The 21,426-nt window shown below is 35.9% G+C and overlaps 1 protein-coding gene across 10 annotated transcripts in view; it reads left to right on the top strand.

The window, feature by feature from the left end:
- LOC138693819 (uncharacterized) overlaps nt 1-21,426 on the top strand; it is a 148,202-nt gene that overhangs the window by 77,313 nt on the left and 49,463 nt on the right. Inside the window, exon 1 of one of the 10 annotated variants that reach the window (XR_011330507.1) lies at nt 8,796-8,978. The exons of 8 other annotated variants lie outside the window; for them this stretch is intronic. The gene's annotated coding sequence lies outside the window, so the exon portion shown is untranslated. One more of the 10 variants, XR_011330501.1, reaches the window with a different exon arrangement.

The raw sequence follows: 21,426 nt of genomic DNA, 5'->3' as shown, positions 1-21,426 counted from the left end.
ATGTCTGGTATGAGCGCGTGACGTAATACTCTGCACGCAACTTTGATCCTTAATGGCAACATTTGCAATTCTGGTTTATTTAATTTTTCCCAAAGTATTAGAGATCGCATCATAAAATTTTTGTAATAGATTAAGAAATTGTTTCTCACCGTAGAAAAAAAGAGCATGGTAAAAAAATATTCGATTTGAAAACCATTAACATTTTTTATTTTACTGTAAGTTTTAATACATGCACGAAGTAAAAATCCATAATAAGTCAGAAGTGAGTTTAAATATATAGAGTCATCATTGTATTGGCACAATTTTTACGTTGATACAATGAAGCATGTCATTTTAATAATATTTTTAGCAATAGTCTACATATCAGCTCCCCGAATATTTCACCCTTCATTACTTTTCAACCATTGGTGAGATGAAGTTTATATTAGGCCATTTAACTATTTATTATTATGACATTCATTTACTAGAATATTGAAAAAAATCCAGAACTTGACGTTACAAATTTTAAAATTTTGTATGGAATGACCCTACTGAGATATATTTAAAATCATTTGCCTCAAGTGAGGTTGACCACTGGGGTCCGAAATTAACAAACATAAAGGGTAAAGGGAAATGAAACGAGTAAAATACTTATTCGATTTGTACATTAAAACAAAAATTTATGTGTTAACATATAAATCATAGTGTAGAATTTGAAGAGAGGCTTTCAGAATTTCCATCACAATTTTGTGAACCTCATAAAAGCGAGTTTTAAAGGATTTAAGGATATTACATGTAAATTTTGGTAAACAACCCCTCACTCCAAATAGTAAGCCTGTAACATCCCAGTTGTAAAGCGAAGTGCCATATTTTTCACTGAGGTATGGAAGACAGGTACAGTACATATTCAGCTCTCTTGTCATTTATCTGCAGTGCCTGATTCGTGTCTCGTTCAAAGCAAATCGCAGGGTCTAAGACCGTAGTCGAACTTTCTTTAAATAGGATAATAGAGTCGAAGATATTCCTTCATAACATGCACACACCTGAAAATAAAAGAGCTGAATATGACGAGTTTCAGATTGTTTGAAAACCAGTTGCACCAGTACATTGCTTTTATACCTTAATTTGTCTACCTGGTTGGCAAGTTGGTATAGCGCTGGCCTTCTATACCCAAGGTTGCGGGTTCGATCCCGGGCCAGGTCGATGGCATTTAAGTGTGCTTAAATGCGACAGGCTCATGTCAGTAGATTTACTGGCATGTAAAAGAACTCCTGCGGGACAAAATTCCGGCATATCCGGCGACGCTGATATAACCTCTGCAGTTCCGAGCGTCGTTAAATAAAACATAACATTTCTATACCTTAATTTGCAGCTGTCTGATTATAGTGCAGGTGAATAATATATAATTAGCCTACAGTTACATTTATATAAGTTTACTGTATATTACTTTTATTTCTTGATTAACTGCTTGTCCACCCTGTTGAACTTATGAGATAATCATCTACTGTGAAGTGATTCATACTTAAATTAATTTAATAAACTAATATTCCATGGGAAGTAGAAGTGTGATCTCAGGCTCGTTTTAATTCTGTGTATGATGCTGTTTGGATTTTTGTCAGTTTAATAGCAGGTCAATATTATAAAAATGTGTGATTTTTTTACGCTTAGAAAATGTTTTAGTATGTAACTTTTGAGTGCAGTTTAGTATTTTCATGACTTTATTTTAATATTATGCAAATAATAAAGTACCCCTTTCATTTTGTGCTACAAAATACAAATATGGTATAATATATGCACGTTTTTTATAATGATATTGCAAGAAACTTAACAAAAATGTAACATTAATTTTCTGTTACAATTGCTCTTTTCTGTACCAATTTGGAAATATGGATGCAATTTCACATTCATTTCTAGATAAATTCCATACAAGATTGCATTGTTACAAATTGGTGAGTAAAACCTTAAGTTTCTCTGAAAGCGTATATATATATATATATATATATATATATATATATATATATATATTTTACACCTTTCATATGACATTATTGCATTTAATTACATGTAAAAAATATACTGTCAATATAAATTTCGGATGTTTGAGATATCTCATGATTCTAAATTAATAGTAATATTTTTTATTTATTTGAACAAAATTATGTAAGGAATCCGTAAGAAAACTAAAATTATAGGTGACAAGTAATAGAAATGATTGCTGCTATGTTTGAAATTGAGAAAACTATCTTATTCAAAATATAAAAATGAAGTTATGCACAACTTTGTATATGTACTGCACTTGTCTGTTCAACTATATATTTGTGTAAATATTGTATGGTGCACTAGCCTTGTTCATCTTGTGCATTCACATTAACGTAAGTATGGACAAGAAACTCTTATTTTGCAGAGCGTACGAAGCATGGTGAGTATATTTTTACAGTAATATGGTCTAGGACTCAACTTCTATGAAGAAATAGATCAATATAGATGTTTGATCATTCTCACCAATTTATTCCTCTTTTGACCTGTTTCATTACAGTCATTTACAAAGAAAAGCCATAAGAACCAGCGGTATATTCAAGTAAGAAGACATGGATTGTTTTTTTATTAGACTAGGAATACAATGTGGAAGCTGTACTGGACTGGATATGGGGAATAGCAGCTTTCAGGCCGGTGCCCATGACTCGACAAGGCTTGGTACTTAATAGCATGTCATGAGTGTGAGGCTATGGTCTGCAGTCTGGTTTTGTCTTTGCAGTCACATGGCATTTAATGTATAGTGTTTAGTAATGAGTTAGTGATTTATAATTTATATATCAATAATGTAATGGGGTAATGTCAAATAGCTTTCACAATCCAAGAAAGAATTTTTATAAGCAATATAAGGGTCATTCCATTGTGACAGTTTGTGACATTGTACTATAATTATTCATGAAAGAAAAAAAAATAGAACTAAATGTTCAAATTTGTTCAAAATTTATTTTTACAAAAGTGCTTCAAAATCACTAAAAGAACATTACAATAGAGACTGTACATTCTACAAAACATACTTTTTTTCTGTGACAGTTGTAACCATTTCATGACATGAAGTTCCCACAAGAGTTCTTTAAGACAAGATTTCTGTTAAGTTTTGGGATAAGTAATATCAACTTATATTTTTTTCCTGATACTTTAGGTAGCAGTGTATAAGACCTCATATATACAGTAGATATGATGCTTTAGAAAACACGGAAATTTTACTTGAAAGGTTTGAAAGTAAATCCTGGAAAGACCAAATACTAATTATGTCTCGTGACCAGAGTTAGAATTTATAAAACAGTTACATTACCAGTTGCTCTGTATGGTTGTGAAACTTGGACTCTCACTTTGAGAAGGAAATAGAGATTAAGGGTGTTTGAGAATAAGGTTCTTAGGAAAATATTTGGGGCTAAGAGGGATGAAGTTACAGGAGAATGGAGACAGTTACACAACGCAGAACTGTATGCATTGTATTCGTCACCTGACATAATTAGGAATATTAAATCCAGATGTTTAAGATGGGTAGGGCATGTAGCACATATGGGCGAATCCAGAAATGCATATAGAGTGTTAGTTGGGAGATTGGAAGGAAAAAGATCTTTAGGGAGGCCGAAACATAGATGGGAAGATAATATTAAAATGGACTTGAGGGAGGTGGGATATGATGATAGAGACTGGATTAATCTTGCACAGGATAGAGACCAATGGTGGGCTTATGTGAGGGCAACAATGAATCTGGGGTTCCTTAAAAGACATTTGTAAGTAAGTAAGTCTCGTGACCAGAACATAGTACGAAATGGAGATATAAAAATTGGAAATTTATCCTTTGTAAAGATGGAAAAATTCAAATACCTTGCAGCAAATATAAATTATATACGAGAGGAGATTAAAACGCAAAATAAATATGGAAAAAGTCTGTTATTATTCGGTTGAGAAGCTTTTGTCATTCAGTCTGTTTTCAAAAAAAGCTGAAAGTTAGGATTTATAAAACAGTTATATTATTGGTTTTTCTGTATGGTTATAAAACTTTGATTCCCACTTTGAGAGAGTAACAGAAAATAAGGTGCTTAGGAAAATATTTGGAGTAAGAGGATGAAGTTACAGAAGAATGGAGAAAGTTACACAACACAGAACTGCACGCATTGGGACTGGATTAAGCTTGCTCAGGATAGGGACCGATTGCGAGGTTATGTGAGGGTGGCAATGAACCTCTGGGTTTATGTATGTGACGGTTGCCACATTGTGTGAACTTTTTAATCGTATACGATGATATCTGCATGCACATAGGCTAATTTCTATATAAAGTGATAACATCATCATCAACTCTTCAAGGTTTAGGAGAGCTGTCTTGTTCTGGCCACATTCCTGCTGGTTTCCCTGCAGCCTCATATTAAAGTGGTACCATATTTTTATTTAATTTCTTCCTGTAACCACTACAGGTTGCCATCGACAAAGAGTACCATGATACATTAGAGTAAATGCCTTGAGGCTTAGTGATACATTGTTGTTAGAGTGAAAAGTAACAGTTTGAATTATATTGAAACACATGATATTAAACGAAGTAACGTCAAGGAGATCCGAATTAGTCATGGTCCATATGTATGATGCCTGAAAATAGCTATTGAGCCTTTGAGTGCTGCAATTGTTAGATCTCTTAAAATATTTTTATGCAGGCCAAAAGATTTACAGAAGTCGACTAGGAACCGGGGTACGGTCCCACGGGCTCCTATAATTAGTCCCATAATGACGATGGATTCCAGATGGTATTTGTCCTTATAAAAACTGATGGAAGGTTCGTATATATTTCTTTTTTCCTCGTGTACTTCTTCTGGCTGGTGTTCGTGCAATTCGAATCTCACATTAGGATCTATGATGTAACCTTCAAGAGAGGGAGGTTTAAATGCAATTATGTCGATTCTTCGATTACTGCCCTCACTGGATATGCCGTGTACTTCTTCATATACTGAATAACCTTTGTTCCTTAAGGCAGTTGCTATTATAGATCTTACTGTATGATGCCGCGTATTTCGTAGAAGTTCACTGTGAGAACAGGCCCCTAGGACATGGACGAGGGTTTCAACCTCCCTGTCGCAACGTCGACAGAGGTTACTGCCCGAAGACCTGCCAGGTACACTACGCACAGCTGACACGTTCGCATTCATCTTGATCGCTTCCCTCCACTCACTACAGATTCCGGATCCACTTACAAGCCGGGGTATATTGTTGGTATAAGAGCACGCCTTTGCCTTTATGTTTTTTCTGGCTCCAGTTCTCAAACGCTTTTTCTCTTAATACTTGCCGTACCTTTCGCGTATCTACAGTGCCGTATTTATTTAAAATATTTGCTGATTCGGTGATATTGAGTGCTGTGAGACTGGATGTAATTTCTTGGGATAATGGCATTGTAGCATGTAGGAAGGAATTATTGGATTTAAGCAATATCTTACATGCATTTATATGTTGTAAGTATAATTCCCATGCTGAACAAAATAAACTCAATCCCTTGAATTTTGTGTCTGTATACAACATATCTGCAGGAAGGTCATTAGGCAGTTGCAGTCATAATATCTGCATCCATTATGAATTTATTAGAAATTCTTTTTGGAGGCACTGTCTGAAATGGATATATTAGACTAGGACAGATTGAGGTGTTAATGATGTTGTATTTTTGATCTGCTTGTAAGTGTGGTGAAGAAATAAGTAATTCTACATTTGTTCTTACTTTAGACAATGTTGAAAGAGGATCAAAATTAATCTCATCATAAAAATTGACTCCTAGATAGCGAATGAAGTCACCTCTTTGCAAACCAGCTATTTCATTTCCAGATGATATGTGGAAATTTTCTTCAAACAGCTGACCCTCTTTTAATACAAATGCCTTTACACTTGTTAATGTTAATATCTAGTCCGATTTCATCGAATTGTTGAAATGCATGATTGAAGAGTGTTAAAGCGGATTTTTTGTCTTTATCAATGATAACAATATCATCTGCGAAGCCCATTACAGTTAATTGATCTTCAGATGGACTTAAGTTAAATCCGTACTGAGTAGTCATGCCGTGTTCACTATTCTTACACTTATTATTCTAAATATATGAAAAATATTATTATTCATATTTTGTGTGACGATTGGGACATTATGTGCTATTAACTGTGCTAAAGTAAATGTGATTAATATATTTAATATAAAAACTGGAGAACCTATGAACAACATGTATTTCTCTCCAATATTAAAGGAGAAACAATGGCACCCTTCAAAACAAAAGAATAGTGAGTTGCACAACATAGTTTAGCCAACCACAGAAATGATAAATTCAAGGCATTTAGTTTTATCCGTACTTTAAATTTAAAAATCTGGAATATTACTGAACACACGGGATCAGTATTTGGTTGTTATATGCCAATAACCATAAAATTAATTATTACCTGTCAAAATGCACAAAAAAATTAGCTTTAAAATTGTATGGTTATGTCAAAGTTTACGTGGAATGACTCATAAATATATAAATAGATCCTTGGCACAACAGCCCATGGAGGGTCAAGATCATCAGTCGACTGCTGGCCTCACGTCTGCATGCCTCAGCAAGTGTGAACGATAATCAAAGCAATACTGGTATGAAGGTAACATGTGATTAGCACAATAATCCCTGCCCCAGCCATTACAGCTGGCTCACGAGACCGGATTTCACTATGTGTTGTAGCTCCCCAAATTCAACATGCTGCTGAGTGGTCACTGGTTCCTATACACTGGTCGAGATTTCATGAGAAAATTTGTTCTCTCCCCTGAGGACTGGAACCAGCGGTCATTTCGTATCACTAGGCCAAAGCATAATGCCTTATACCACGCAGATACAGTGATGGACTTTCATAAACATTACGTTGTTAAAATGTTCGTCTTATAGAGATGTCATTGACAACTTCAAAGGAAGTTTCTGCAAGTTGATCCTCTTGGTAAATTCGGAGTTTATAAAATAGCCAAGAAATTTCGTGAATCAGGTTTTGTGATCCTGTGATTAATTTGGCTACATAGGTATGTTCTCATATAGATGCTGAACCTGACCAAGTGGTAATTACAACTTAGATCAGAAGCCACCTACCTACTCTGGAAAGAGAATAGCATGTACCAAAACTGGATCAGCAAAACGTAGAAAGGGAAAAACAGTTAAGAGACGCATTCACAATTCATTTTGAAAGTCAAGTAGTTCAAGGTAATGTTGTTCCATCTTGAATCTTGTGTACACTACTTTTAACACTTAAATATAAATGATTGGTTAAATGGCAAACTTACTAGTGTTAAATTATATAAGCACGTGTGGCTTACAGCTGTTTTGGTGTATCTTTCACACCAACCTCAGAGCCTACTAGATCCTGGCGTCATCATCGACATCGCTGCAAAGATTGGATCCTGCAGGTGCCCTTGTTCAAAATACTTGTCTTGCAATATTAGATGACTTCAGGTATCAATGTACTCTGCCCTTAACTACATAATAACCCAATGGCTGGAACTGAAAACAGAACACAGCCTTAATCCACAAAGTGAAAAATTAATTTAATGATGGCGTGTTTCTTTTATTGTTCCTCCAATCAAGCAACTGCTGAAAAGACTTTATGAATGTATGAAAATACTGAAAAATGTTGCTAGTTTAAGTTTCCATTATGTTCTACAACAAATCAAGGTTTTCTTAATTCAACACAGCCAAAAAAGTTACTGAAAACATTTAAGTACAATAGCGCACGATGAACTTGATGAAATGGAAAATTTCAGCTTTACTATTGATTTTTGGGATAAAGTTTTCCAGTACAAAGAGGTATCAAATACAAAACCATTAAAAGAATTAGCATACCAAGTTCGCACCATCAATGTTATGTCTTGCTTGGTGAAATTCAGAAGTGGTTTCGAAGCATTATCATTAAACCAAAATTAGTCCACCACTGTGGTCTTGTGGTAGTGCGTTCGCTCCCGAACTTAGCGGGCCAGGGTTCGATTCCCTGCTTGGGACAAGTTGCCTGGGTGAGGTATTTTTTTTTCAGGGTTTTTCCCTCCTATGAATGAATATCAGGTAACTTTATCAGGCATATGGAACCCCACTTATTCTCGTCACTTCCTTTCCCCCCTCATCATCCTTTCCTTATCATTCTGATTGTGTACTTAGTTTTCAGATTGCGCCTGCGGCAGCCATCCAAAGCTCCTGACGCTCTTGGCTGGCTCTATGGATATGCCAAAGCATAGTAGTTGGTGACCCAGCAGCGGAACCCACTCCCCTCCCGATGGGAGGGGTGGCCTATACCTTAGACCATTTAAGGGGGGAATGTGAGGGTGCTGTTGTGGTGGAATGGTACCTACACGGACTTAGAGGGATGGTGGAACTGGTCATTAGGGTGTTGGGATTTAGGTCGGTTCGACGTGGGTGCGGTCGTTGAGCTATAACTCATCCCAGGAGTGCACAATAGACCTCAGGTCGCGGTGCATAGAGATGTTCTCCTCCCGGCCTCATAGAGAGAAAAAAAAACAAAATTAGAAATAGAATAGAAATTTCAATAAATTTTGAAATTAGGGCTGCACTAAGACGGAGTGTTATGTATTGTTATAATGTTTAATTTCTTCAACACAATCATGTTAAAAATTTGAACTTCAACTGCAGCTGCAGGTGTTTCAAACTTCATCTTCTACACCTTTATCTGAAAAATGTGAAATCACTAATTTTATAGTTTCGATATTGAGTGTTTAATAATTATTTATATCTTATCTACTCATTATTTAACAATTAAGTGCAAAAAAATTTGTAGAAACAAAAATTAGGTGGGTTTTATGACGTTAAATTTGGTGAGTTTTTGTAAGTGTATAGTGACTTTTCGCAAATTGGAGTTGGCGGCACTGTCGAATAGGTGCAGGCGGTGATTTACAAAGTAGTTTCGTTTGGTGTTAAGTTGAGAGGATAAACTAATGTATTTGTAGTTTCTGAGTGATTAAGTAATGATTTTACGTAAGTCAGTTCGTAGACATTCATTTAATTTAATATATTGTAATCGTAAGCAGCAAATTTGGTTGTGAAATGGGTCATTCCTGTTGTGTGTCTGGTTAGAAATCGAACTATGGCAAAGCACCATATATTACAGTTTTTAAATTTCGTAAAGAGAAAACATTGAGGGGAAATTGGCTGAAGAATATACAACGTGATAATTTTGAAGTGAATGATAAAACAGTATGTGTTATATATTTCAAACTTATGTTTGTGGTTAGAGAAGATATTTTCCCTTTGCTGAATAGTGAACTTATTCGTGTTCCTCTGAAAATTCCAAACAAACCTGACTAATGATGGTTATCCTATAATTTTTCCTAATCATTCATCTTATCTCGCAGTGAAACTTAGCAAAGAAAGAAAAGATTCTCAAGAGCGTGTGCAGCAGATTTTACAGAAAGATGAGAATAACTTTATTGAATGGTATCAACAAGATAACATTGCAAATTTTGATTAGGCTATTTCACAAGTGAAATTACGGGAAAAGACATTAATCCATTCATAACTATCATCAAGGAAGATTACATCTTTTTCATTAAAATAGATTAACTTATGATGGATATACGTAGTGATGTACACCATCTGTGTCATTGAGTTTTAAAGTTTCGAGTAATTTAGATGTGACTTGAAATGTGACAGCTGGAGCAAATTTGATAATTTGGTGAGTTAACTTGTTAATTCTAATAATCATACTATGTCAGTCTCTGAAAGAATGCTTATAGGCATATTGTGAAATTTATCGACTCATGCAAGTACTGATTAGCAACAATTACGAGTCTGAATTTTTTAAGTTAAAAACCTGAGAGTTGCTATGATAATATTAAGAATTCAGTTCATTGAAAACTCTGTAAGCTAATATAGTAGGGGAACGGAGGGTTGTACCGCTCAAAGGGCAATCGCGCTCATGCTAATATATCTGCTTGGTTTAAATTTTGAAGAGCTTTTTGCTATTTTTGCTATTTTGCGGACACTGTACTAAGTGCATAGTAGTTGAACGGTTACCGTGGGAAGGCACATTTAGTTGTTGTGAGCGAGAATATTTTTGTTAGTATTTTGTTACAAGAACACACATATTTCAAACTGAAGGTATGTGAACAAATATTCTTTTACATTATTAACAATTAATATGCTTATGTAGGGGATAAAGTCAGCTTCACATTGATATATTTATAAACATCAGTAATAAGCTTCTTTCGTCGCTACATGTTAAGAATTTCAATATTGCTACGGAGGGTTGTGGCGCTCAAGTGAGCGGTATTACCCTCCAGCTGAGGTTATTTCCTTGCAGAAAACAGTCCATTTAAGCCTATATTCTTATATTGCTGCAATAAAATGTTATTTAAAGCATTGAATATGTTAAATATTATTATGCTTTCTATTTTAACGACGTGCGATGTCTCTATTTATTCTGTTATTAATTAACTTCGTAATTCGACTATTAACAGATGCCGAAAAAAAGAGAAAGGTGTACAAATAAGGCAGCATGAACAATGAGCCCATGAAAACAGCTTTTAGAACAGTTTCTTCAGGAACATCAATTTGACAAGCACCTCGGCAATTCAATATCCCTTTCAGCATAATATAACTTAAGGACAGAGTAAAGTGGGAAATCCTTATGTCCCCTCTTTAGGTGCAAAATGTGTTTTCAATGAGGAACAAGAAAATGAAACTGAAGAGTATGTTTTCACGATTTCTAGATTATACTTTGGTATTACAGCTTCCGAACTCAAAAAGATAGTTTTTGAATATGCAGGAAAACATGAAATTAAAAATAACTTTTCCAGAGACAAAATGGAAGCTGGAAAAGATTGGTTTTACGGTTTCTTAAGATGGCATCCAAAATTGAGCTTAAGGAAACCTGAAGCAAAAAGCGTTAACTGTATTCTGGCATTTAATAAGGATGAAATTCAACGAGTCTATAGCAAACTTGAGTCACTGTTTTCAAAATTCAACTTTCCAGCCACGAGGATCTACAATGTAGACGAGACGGAGGTCTCAACTGTCCATACTCCTTCGCGCACTATTGCATCTAAAGGGACGAAACAAGTTGGTGCCATTACCAGCTGGGAGAGGGGGAAGAATATTACGGTCTATTGTGCAGTTAGTGCTGCGGAACACTACATTCCCCCGATGTTTATCTTCCCGCGCCAACGAATGTCACCTCAGCTACAGTATGATGGACCTGCAGGAGCACTGTACAAGTGCTCTAAAAATGGGTGGATGATGTCTCAACTTTTCATAGTCTTGTTACAACACTTTGCAAAGGAAACCAGTGCTTCCATCGATAACCATTTTCTCCTTATAATGGACATCCACAGCAGTCACACATCATATTCTTCACATTCCTTTTGGAAAGACACAGGCATCCACATCATTTCAATATCTCCTACAGATTGCAGCCCCTTGACCGCACCTTCTGTGGACCATTAAAATCAGTGTTCAACAAAGAATGCGAAACTTTTCTGAAGCCTCATGCAGCTCAAAAAATCACTCCATAAGACATTGCAAAGCTTTTCAATCAAGCATATGGTAGAGTTTCTTCTGTGGAAAAAGCGACCAATGGCTTGAAAAGAAATGGCATTTGGCCCTTGAACTGAAATGTTTACTCAGATGAAGATTTTATGGCTGCAATGAATTTGAGCCCACCAGGTGAAGGTTCAATTCTTTCATTGATTGACGACGATAATCAGATTGAAGGAACAAGTCAGCAACTAGTGTGAAGCCAATATGTCGCAAGAATTTACCCTCAATATCTTCTATACAGCCGACGACCTCTCAAGAGCGACGCTGATATAACCTCTGCAGTTGCGAGCGTCGTTAAATAAAACATAACATTTAACCTCTCAAGAAATTCCATCGCATCCTTCTGCATTAGAAACAAATCAAAATAGAAAATCAATACCAATCACCCAAATATCACCTATTCCTGGCTCTTCAAAAACCACCAGTAAAAGAAGATCCGGCAATACCAAACAGCATTCTGAGATACTTACAGCATCACCGATGAAGGAAAAACTAGAAGTCTTAGAGAAGCGCAGAGCTGACAAACGTAAGACTAAGAAGTCTGAAAAACCAAAATCAACCATTGCTCCTTTATCAAAGATCAGGGCAAAGAAAATTAAAAAACCAAAAAGAAAGTTATTAGAAAGTACATCAGAAGATGAACTGGATGAAGATGATTTGTGTGACGATGATGAATTAGATGACATTAATCCAAACACAGTTCCTCAGGAAGTAGAAGAGATTTGCGCTGTGTGTGGAGAATTCGATGAAGATGGTGAAGTGTGGTTTCGGTGTATTGTGTGTGCAAACTAGACACACAAGGAATGCAGTGGGGTTGATCGATCATATAATTATAAATGCGATCACTGCACCTAAATATGCGTGAATGTTATTTACTATGTTGAGCGCCATTGCCCTACAGTGTCGGGCAATACTGCTCATTACTCATTTTCATTGTTTTCCTAATAGTTCCCTAAATATAATACTTTCTTAAGTAATACTATTTCAGATGTAAAGAAACCTAGTTCATGTCTGCTTTTTGTGAATAAAGTATTAAGATTGACCATTGTTTTAAAAACAAATAATGGTTTTCCTTAGGTGAGCGCCAATACCCTTCCTTCCCCTAGATGGTGGATGAAGTTGTGGTGTGCCTTTGTTAAAAGTTGTTAAAAAATGTGTAAAAGTGTTAGCTAACATATTTAATTATACCAGAGTTTTTAATAACAAAAAAGTGTCCAAGGAACTGGCAAAAAAGAAAAAAACTGAAAATCAGTTAAAGAAGAAAAGTTACTGACGTACTTGGAACCAAAGTAAAAATGCACAAGAAATGTGAACTTGGCAACAAGTAAATAGGGCTATGTCAGGTAATCTGCATTTTCCAATTTTTTTTTTTTTTTTTTTGCACATCAGTTACTTTGTTTACATTCTGTTTTTTTCTAGTAGCCTGTATATGATGGATAGTATACTAGAAAGTCGACAGCAATTGGGAAGGCGGTCGTCTGCTAACGTTTGCGCCGAGAGAGACAGATAGAGAGAGCAAGGCAGCGTACAACATTGCCACATCGCACTTACACGTGTGTGCAATACAAATAGCGCAGGAGAGAATTTAAATTCGCAAAAGATAATAATGACCTTAGCGTTGTTTACTGTAACATGACACCAAACAATCCCCCTTTCCTTTACTAGCGTTCTTTGCACTGTTCCCAGTCCCACACCATATGCTTCTGCAGTCGTTTCTTGCGCGTTGGCAACGTTGCAGCCATCACCATGATGGCCGGCAGCATTCTGCTCGCCAGCATTTTAAAAATAATTATACACCTTAAACACTATTTCCCGCGCCTGCTTGTGTAATACTTGTCTTTTTACAATCTCTCCTTCCATTTATTTACCTTACACACATAAGTTATTATGTCAGTTTTATTTATTCAGTGTATTGAAACACTCACAGTGAACAAACGAACTCGGGAAGCACTTGTTACAGACTGATTCCGATTGGTTCTACTGTACCGCCTTGTGACGTCACATACCAGAAATGCTACGGAGCATATAGCAGACGATCTCCTTCCCAAATGCTGCCGACTCTAGTTGATTAACCTGTTTTTATGCATGCAGTTGTGATTTAACGTAATCAGTAATATTAGACTATTTCGTTATAAGTGAAATGCGTAGATGTGAAAAATAACTCTAGGTCGAAGGTTTCTTATAGAATTTATGCCCAAATAATTTCAAAGCGTTTTCTCATAAGTTATGCCTGTTTGTACAGTAAGTTATCTGTAACTTATATTATAGAATAATTTCCATTTGAGTCTGATCTTGTATATTGTCAGCTGACCATCTTCGATGGCTGCCATGTTTTTTTCTATGTTATAGTAGAGTCTAGTAGGCTATATACAGTCACGAAGCTCAATACGTAGGAAATATGCATCCATAGATAGTTGCTAACCACTAGGATCACTACTATAGCCTCGTCACAGACAATGCGAAATAGTACCGGCACAGTCTATTGTTCCTAGTACCCTCAACAACTCAAGGTTCGTGAATGTATATACTAGTCTGTGTAATGGAATCTGGTCTTGCCCTAATCCTCTAGCCCAAAGAGTTTGTAATACTTACTAGAGACACATACCCGTGAGTGGCAGGCAAGGAAAATGTCACATCCGTCCCATCGCTTTCAAGCATTTTGCCTTGGCTCGCTCTCTCCTTTCTTTTTATCCTCGAAGGTTGAACCCAACGAGTCTTCTGAGCTCGTGGGTTGAATGTGTTATGGTTGTTACATTTCATTTCTACTTTCTTTTATTACTGTTCATCATATTCACCAACAGATAAGGATACTGTGTGGTTCCTATGGAGCCATTAAAAAGAGTTGTCTCAGGAGGATAGGATGAGACGAAAAGTAGGCCTATATTGCATCTTGTGAATCTTATTTCATAACTCGAATATCCAATTTTTACTAACACTTATTTATTTTTATAGTCGTCACTAAACTCATGACCAGAAGTCTCTTTCCTTTTGTAAAGAGGTACAAAATGGAAGATGGTTGATATTACATCAGCCAGTAAACGTCTCCTCTCGTTTACAAAATAGCCTACATGCATTTATTCTCGAAGTGTGCAGAACACAAAATACTATGTGTTGTGGGATACCATTGATTTGTCTTTATTTCCAGAGTCCATGGATATCCAGAGTATCGCAATCCTTTGCGCCGGAAATACCAACAAATCACCCATTGTTATTCCCGTGGGCGCTATTTTCCATACCACTCCATTAGAACTATAATAGATAAATGGTTAAACAGAGAAAAAGCAGCATATCTAGGATTCCTGGGTTTACACTCGGCTTTTGATGAAGTTCTTAGAGAAGAGATGTGGAAAGCTCCGAGGAAGAAAGAAACCCCTAAGAAGCTGATGAGAGCTATGCAATCAGTATTTCAAAAGGTAGAAGGAGTAGTATGTATGGATGGTCAGGTACATTTGACATGAGGGGACAGTTTAAGCCCACTACTGTTCATCATCTTTATGGATGAAATAATGACATGTAAAGCCAGAATGGATAAATCTGTAGCCTAGTTGGGATGTGGAAAATGAGACCAGTATATGTACAGGCTTTAGTATATTGCGCGCATAACAGATACAGAGAGCAAGCTAGAAAAGGCAGTGACGGAATGGACGGAAACATAGACAGAAAGGGGTATGAGAGTTAATATGAAGAAAAGTCAAGTTATGATGATTACAAGGACGGAGGAGCAGGTGGAAAATATAGAGATCATGTGCTTAGGACAAAAATTAGAACAAGTTGAGTCCTACAACTACCTCAGAACCTGAATATGCCGAACAGAAAAACTCCAACTAGAAGTCCGTAACGGGGTCCAAAAGGCAACCTCGACATACTTCGCAATTAATAACATTATATTTGGGAAGTCAGAGTTGGAAAAGAAAACAAAGACTAGAGTTCAGAAAGCAATTATATAACCAATACTAATATATGGATGGGAGAGCTGGGTCCTAACAGTTTGAATGCTGTACAGATGAGAACAGCATGTGAAACTAGGAGAGATCGGAACACATCAAAGAGGAATTGCAACAAGAACCAGTAGGCTAGTCAAAAGAACAGAAGAACAGCAGTTGAGGTGGTCTGGACACGTCCAAAGGAAGGAAGACAAGGCAGTTTGCAGAAGCTAAACCCAGGAAAGTCGCCTGAAAGGGAGGCCAAGAATAATGTGGGAAGAAGTTATCAAGGAGATAGTCGAAAAAAGAGGGAAGTCGATTGCACAAATAAAACTTCTTACAGCTGACTGGGAACAATATAAGAAATGGATCAGAGGCAAGCCCTCCACGCTGCTCCGGTGGCAATCAGGAGGTAGTGAAAGAAGAAGAAAAGGAAGCTATTTTCCATATATAGTCGTATAGGAAATGAATGTAGCCTAAATCAGAGACAAATATTTTTAATTTTAAGGGCCACGGACTCTGGCCTAAATTGAGTTTTACTTTAAACATTCGTATCTCAAGCCTGTTGAAATGGAATAACATTGGTGGCCTACTGGCTGATTGCGTTACTCTGGGTGTCCACGGATTCTGTTCATTTTCTAAACCCACTGCTTCCTTAACAACTTATTTCCCAACGGAAATCTGTAAAGCAATATACATGTTACAGAATTATTCTATCAATAACAACTGTTATAGGCTATTTATAGTACGCCGAATACTAAGTTATGGCAAACTACTTACTTGAAACATGATGTATTTTTTGTTTTGTCACTTCATTTGCTAAAGTTATAAGCAGAACACACAAGAGGCATCTTAATTAGGGGATTTAAAAATCTCATTTGTGTATACACCTCCTTCTGCTGACCAGTTAAAACATGGAGTCCAGTACCACCCAGAGCACCACTCTATATTCTCACTTTCAGGTCGATGGTCTAGTTTGTATGGTCAGCTGCTAGTTCCTAGTCCCAACTGCTTGCCATGTTCATTACAGGTTTCCACACTTTATTCAGCTGTAGGCCCCCATTTGCCATTTAGTTGGATTTCGATGATTTCCTTGATGACTAGCTAGTTCCCAATAACCCTATGCCTTTTCCAAGATGGTGGTGGCATTGAAATCTATCTTGTGGCCCATTTCCAGGCTGTGTTGCGCTACTGCCGACTTATCGGGGTAATGTAGTCTTATGCTGCTTTGATGTTCCTTGCAGTATTCCATAATGGTGCGTCCCGTCTGGCCAATATAGCATTTTCTGCACTCACAAGGTATTTTAATAGACAGCAGGTATACTAAGACCAAGGTCGTTCTTAACTGGTCTCAGCAATTTTTTTTTACTAAAGATTATTATTTTTTTGTTCCTACAGAATATAGCATATCTGTCCCAGTAATTGTTCTCAGTAAGTTCAGAACTTTCATATCTTTCTTGACTTTTGAATAACTATATTTTTTCTCCCTTGTGGCCTATAACTTAATGTATTATTTTTATAGGAATTTTTTTTTTTTATCCACTCTACACGTTGCATCCAAGAGTTTCTCTAGGTTAATTGAAGGATTCAGAACCATAGCGGGCCAAGTGCCATTTACTAAAACCGTAAAAAACAATGGTTAAAATGAAGTTATTACCATAATTGAATGGAAATGTATAGCAAGTAATATAAAGTATATACATTAAAACTAAATGATGTCAGTCTTCATTAAACTATGGCATTCACTTTAACCCTTGCTTTCTCCATTTTTAATAAATGGCGTTTGGCCCACTATGGCTCCGGACCCTTCAATTGCTGATTGTATGCTGGTGACTAAGAGCCTAAACAAATATAACATTACAGTTAATTGATTCGTTTATTAGTTTACTTATACAAAAATCCGGAACATACCAGTATCCGCTTCCCTAGTACATTTTCAGAACACTGTAACAGAATATTTCTGATACCTAGTCCTGGAAAAATCGACCAAAATACTTCTTTCCCATACTCTTATAATGATAAAGTAAAACTCTTTATTCATTTCCTTTTTTGTGTATGTTTCAATATAGTAAAATCGTTGAATTAATCCCCTAGTGACAGGATTTATCTTGTATTTTTTTTAAACACACATCAAAGCTTGTAATGTCAAGCAGTGCTGTCACATTTTCGTTGTAAAGAAAATCCTTAGATAAATTATTTTTATACCAACATCCATACACTGATTCGTACCACAACCATCTGCAGAAAACAAATTTTAAGCAATAAGATGACCTTTATTTAAAATTGAAACTAAAATTATTATACATCTTGATTATACAACTTTTAACACTGTATCACTTCGGAATATGTATTACATGTCTTTCTCGTGTGCTGTTCTGAAGCTGGCCCATAACAGGCTGAAACATGTTAACCAGGTACAGTAAAATTTAACACGAGAAAGACATATAATACATATTACAATTATTAACTTTTTTTGTCTATCTATCAACTCGATAGCCTATATCATAATAATCACAATGTTTTGTATTCGGCATGGAGTTTATATTGACACGTGAATTAAAATATTAACTCATTAGTTAAACGTATGTTAAAGCTCCTTGTGGTTGGAGCAAATCTGAGAAATCCTGATCAATAAACAAACTCTTATCTTACCTCTTCAAAGAAAAACGTCGTCTTTGACACTGCTGGGCAAACATGAGGCTACACGGAACTCAAACCCCCTTCAGCGAATTACTGGTATGTTTGGCAGCAGTGTGCAGCGTACATTTCCAAAAAAAAAAAAAAAAAGCATTGCTTCTTTACGACTTTAATTTTCTTCCATAGCAAAGCTGGCATAACCTTTGACCTTCTCCCACAAATGGTGAAGTTGGAAAAATACCTTCAAAGTGGAGGGGTGCTGACTTTGACGTGTGGCTGAGAATGCATCTATGTTATACAGTAGCCTACTTCACCTCCATCAGGATGATGACAACAGATAAGGTTCAAATTCATTTGAGCCTGTTCCTGTGTCTCAAGATGTCTTGATTTGACCATCATTGTTCAGGTGTTCGTCTATCTCGGAATTTCCACTAAAGTTAGTTGACTTTAAACAATGGCAGCAGAGAAAAATTCTGATTTAACAGTCAACAAATTTTGTAACAGATTTGAATATTTTTGTCGGCGATGAAATTGATACAGTTGTGAACATTTTAAATTCATAACAGGCCTAGTTCAGAAGTAAAACACAAATTTAATCTAGCCTATATAGGTAATATTTAAGTTTTACAGGCATATTATATAAGTGTCGATAAGCTGAGAATACAGAAGTTTATTGACTGTTTGCCATCAAAAAGCTTATCAATTGCTGAGTGAAGTGTATTCGCTAAATTAGCATGATGTGTTTGACAGTGTTACATAGGTGGACGTTTTCGGCAAATGTTTTGCCATCTTCAGATCATTTTGATATAAATGTAACAATAGGCTATATGAACACATTACTGGATTAGCACACAGACAATGTAAAAAATTAAAATAGTTAAAATAATTACTGCTAATTGATAAGTTGGTTAAAATAAACAATATAACAATGAAGAAAATTTTATCTTCCATTAATGCATTGTATGAAAAATGGTATTGTTTGTAGCTATTTGTTTACGTTGAACATTCGTTCACTCTTATAATTGATGTTAATAATGTTGTAGTTTTCCATAAGGAAGATTGTTGCAAGTTGTGTAAATCAACCAGGCCATATGCAACTGCAAATATTCAAACGAAAAAAAAAAAAAAAAAAAAAAAAACATGTGCTTAGCTAGTAATTAATAGTTTTCAATCTCTTCTTTAGGACTTGCGTGGGTGTTGAAAGCTGCTAGGTTGTATCGTTGAATGATGGACACAAGCAGGCTTACAAAGTGTGTGTGTGAGGGTATTACGTCATATGGGGAAGGTTGAGTAAAATAAGGAGTGGGTGGGTGTTGGAAGGCGCTAATTACGGAGGTTTGTAAATGTTGATGAATTTAAATAGGCCTAAATTAAACAAAGGATTGTGTATATTTGAAATTTGTTCGTTAAGAAGTGATATTCCTAAATTAAATTCTTTTGCAGTATGGTATTCTTTGGTGGTTTCTATTTTGGAACACTTAATTATTTAAGGTTTGTATATAGTTAGGGCATCATGTGTGCAACGATGTTGGGGAGCAAAACTACCTTAAAAATGTACAAATTGTCTGAAAGGAATTATCATTTTCTTCTGGCTGAATCCAATGTTTTGATGTGTTAGAATACATATAAATTAGTAAGTGAACAATATCCTCCATCGTCCCATATGTGTAGTACAATAGCATAATAATTTTTCTCTCTACTATCTTCTTTTACACTTTCTTTTAAGTGAACAAAAAAAAAAATCCCCATTGTTCACAATAGTTGGTTTTGTTTCTAAAATTGAACAATGCTCATTGCTTGATGGAAGAACAGTACAAAGTTCATTTGGTGTTGGCATTAATAGAGGTTTGACTCACAACTAAGGTGGTTAAGAGGATTAGAGACCTTTAACGGTACCGAAGGAAAATACTGAATGACATCTCAAAGAAGTGGGGGCGTGGCGTCTATATTTATGGGCTATAGTGAGGAACAATATTAACTTTTAGCATGTAAAATTCAGGGCTCTAGCAATAAGTCACAACTAGGGAGAAGAGACTGTACATTTCATGCAGTAAGTTGCAACTAAGGAGAAGAGACCATATGTTTCATGTTGCAACTACAGTCTATACAAAATTAGAAAGATATTGACAGTTCTCTCTCGCAGATGCAGAAAGGGAGCGACGTTGTGAAGTTGTGCAGTAGTGCAGTGTGGCTCTTTGTCTGCCGTGTCGGAACTAAGCAGCTGACACGAAATTGTGAACTCACAAATTTGTATCATACAGCAGTCTTAGACCGGACTAATAATAATAATAATAATAATAATAATAATAATAATAATAATAATAAACATGAATGAATGTGAATATGATACATAGGCTAATATGTAAGCGATAATTTCTCTCCATTAATATCTTACGACCATTGATTTTTTATACTTGAAACCTAAATTCTTTAAGACACTGCTGTGGAAAAGATCTGCATCTCGAAACTAGTAACTATTAAAGGGAAAATATTAAGTTCATCATACACTATGGACTTTCAGCTTTAATTTGACACTGAGTGTAGATGAATAGAAGTAGTGTCCGTGAGGAGGGTTTTAAGCTTAGTTCACAAGAGTCCGATATGTAATAATAGACAGCAGAGCCAGAAGGACTGAGCAATGGATCTTGTGAACCGTGCGGTAATTTGTAAGTGGTGGATAAGAAGATTAAAGACCTTCAACGATACCAAAGGGAAAATATTGAATGGCAAGAATGGCATCTCAAAGAAGTGGAGGCATGGCAATGATAAATCGTATGCTAGTTTGTAAATGGTGGTTAAGAGGATTAGAGACCTTTAACGGTACCGAAGGAAAATACTGAATGACATCTCAAAGAAATGGGGGCGTGGCGTCTATATTTATGGGCTATAGTGAGGAACAATATTAACTTTTAGCATGTAAAATTCAGGGCTCTAGCAATAAGTCACAACTAGGGAGAAGAGACTGTACATTTCATGCAGTAAGTTGCAACTAAGGAGAAGAGACCATATGTTTCATGTTGCAACTACAGTCTATACAAAACTAGAAAGATATTGACAGTTCTCTCTCGCAGACGCAGAAAGGGAGCGACGTTGTGAAGTTGTGCAGTAGTGCAGTGTGGCTCTTTGTCTGCCGTGTCGGAACTAAGCAGCTGACACGAAATTGTGAACTCACAAATTTGTATCATACAGTAGTCTTAGACCAGACTAATAATAATAATAATAATAAACGTATGAATGAATGTGAATATGGTACATAGGCTAATATGTAAGTGATAATTTCTCTCCATTAATATCTTACGACCATTGATTTTTTATACTTGAAACCTAAA

Source organism: Periplaneta americana, unplaced genomic scaffold (genome assembly GCF_040183065.1).
Source record: "Periplaneta americana isolate PAMFEO1 unplaced genomic scaffold, P.americana_PAMFEO1_priV1 scaffold_22, whole genome shotgun sequence".
Lineage (NCBI taxonomy): Eukaryota > Metazoa > Arthropoda > Insecta > Blattodea > Blattidae > Periplaneta > Periplaneta americana.
This window is presented reverse-complemented; position numbering and strand designations above follow the sequence as displayed.